Source organism: Chaetura pelagica, unplaced genomic scaffold, assembly GCF_000747805.2.
Source record: "Chaetura pelagica isolate M959 unplaced genomic scaffold, ChaPel_1.0 scaffold222, whole genome shotgun sequence".
Taxonomy (NCBI): domain Eukaryota; kingdom Metazoa; phylum Chordata; class Aves; order Apodiformes; family Apodidae; genus Chaetura; species Chaetura pelagica.
In genome coordinates, this window is record NW_009952711.1 from 6,772,377 (window position 1) to 6,775,062 (window position 2,686).

Sequence of the window (2,686 nt, forward strand, 5' to 3'; positions counted from 1 at the left end):
AGTGTTGCTGTGACAGTCCTGGCTGAGCATCATCATGTTGGCTATATAGCTCTATTAAAGTAATAAGCAACCATTTAACCAGAAATACAGACAGACTCCAGAAGTGGCCATGAGGCTAAATAAAAAAATCTGTAACAGAACTAATCCACAGAGAAACATTCAGCTTAGAGCTCCACATGGAAATACAAGGTACTCAAAGTGCAACCATGAAGAGATGCCAAACTCATGCAGTGATACCAGTTCTCAGCACACCGTGGTACAGTCTCCATCACAGATTTTCTGGTTTTTCCTATTCAAGGAAAGACATCCCTTCCCCCCCTTTCATTTCATTAGCCAAGTCTGCCAATAGCTTGAGTTAACGTTGATATTCTTTTAAGCTGACTGATAAAGAGATTTTATTTGCTGCATCCTGTACAACATGATCTGTGGTATGAATTCCACGCAGAAAACACCACTCATCAGATCTTCCCCACATCCATTGGCAGTGTCCTAGTAGAGTGACCATTTAACACTGGCCTTCATAACTTGCTACAAAGGTTTACACATAAAACAAAATCAGACCCCTTGGCATGTTGGAGATGTGGGCAACACTGATCTAGACTGCTCAGAAGAGTAGATGACAAGAGTCTGCAGGAAGATACCCTCTTATTTCTATGGGTAGTTATGCTAACACAGAAGAGATTGAGCTCTTCTTCCTTGGATTTTGGGCATGCTGGACGAACAAACCTGCCACTCTGGCTTTAATTCCTGGCAGAGCCCTTCCTCCAGCTCCACACTGCAGCTGCCTCATGGGCAGGGCAGCTACACGAGGCTGGAATTAGCCACCTACCCTCTTAGCACTCCCAGCCAGGACTCACATGTTCCCAGTCACATGTAGAGGCAGAAGCTGTCCTCCAATTCCTTGAACTTCTGTGCCCGCCTCTAGTGGCAGTTGCAGCCCCAGCAAGTCTCTGATTACCATGAGGTTAGAGACCCTTTGCAAAGTATCTCAGCGATCAGAGGGCTCAGTCTTCAACCAGCTCAGATGCCGAGTTGTGTCACTGGCCACAGAAGAGTTGAGGAAAAAGGCTGGGAGATGCAGCAGAGTCCCTAAAGTAGGAAACCTCTCTTTCTACATTACGGGGTTGGTTCTGGTCCACTAGAATGCAAAATATTTGCTGCTTTCTATACTAGTATTATCAAACATTATTTAAGATCAAACTCCCTTCCTCCTTGTACATCCTCCTACACACCCTGCACACACACACAATTTCAGAAGTGAAATCCTCCCTGTGCAAGCAGTTGTCCATTTCTCAAGGCATTAATGTACAATTGCTAAAATAATCTGCAGAGCAGCCTCCAGTTTTCCCACTGAACTCTAGTAGCCTAAAAAGGTTAGCAATCCACAGAGGTCTCACTGCTATTCCCTCCTTCCTTTTAGTCTGCATTTCAAAGAGGAACTGCATGAAGCACAGTGATCCACATTAACAAGGAGAGAAGGGTAATGTATAATTTTAAATCAGAAGAAAAACTGTGGACAAAGGTTAAAAAGTCTTTGCAACCACTAAATTGTTAATTGAAGGTGAATGTGTGATAGAAGATAAACATTTTCAGGTACAGATTGGGTCAGTTGGCAGATTTAATAACGTCCATAAAATACAACATTGCAACAGCTTTTATACCTGTCTTTATGGGCAACCATCAATTTCCAGCTGGGGTTGGTGGCAACCAGATCAATGTACAAGGTTTGAGAAGGCCCAGGAGCTCAGGCTCAGATTTGCTCTTCCTCCAGTGACAGAAGTTACTAGCTTAATCCAAATCTATAGTCTTTATTTAGAAGAGGCTCCAGCCTCTGTTGACAAGTAGTCAGTGGTTTTTCAGGCTTTGTCCAATGTCTGCCCAAATGCCATGCCATTCCAGCCTACACTTTTAGTGAAAAACAAAACAAAATAAACAGGCAAATTCACCCAATTCTTTTTGTTTCTAAAATACAATATTAACAAGGAAATTCTAGCCAAGGAGGCTACCACTAATTTCTCAACTGCTTTTGGGTACACTTTTGTGCTGAAATGCCTTTTCTGTGGATTTTGGGGGTAGCCTCCATTCACCTTGGAGAAAACATGGGTCAATTAGAGAAGGATTGAGTACAAAATTCAAAGATTGGTCAGTGGCAGTTAGCTCCTTTGATGAGTCTCATTTCAAGAGAAATAACCTAACTTGTCTCTCAGAAGGTATCACACCATTCATTCATGTCTCCTACAGCCAAGCATCAGGCCCCCACCACAGCCACAGAGCAACTCATGGACATGGAGGAGCTCCCTGCAAGGCTGGCTGCTGCACTTGCCCTAGGCACAGAGGGTCAGTGTGAAGAGCTGTGCTAGCACCAAAAAACCCAAACCCTCATCGTGGGCAAATTCTAGTTTAACGAGCAACACAAGGGTTTAAAGGTATGACCACCAGGTGCAGACTGCCATGCCCAGCCCCTGGCACAGCCAAGCACAGTCTGTGCCCCTGCCCAGCTTAGCCAGATGAGATCCATCGATGAAACTGGGTAGTCATGTTTCCTGAAGGCCACACAAGTGGACAGATCCCCCTCTGGCTCTGCAAAGGCCACATGGCCCACGTGAGGAACTAACAAATGTCCTCAGAAGTGCTGTACCTAACTCAGACTTCGAGTAACAGCAGCCAGGCTTACATAGTTGTTTAT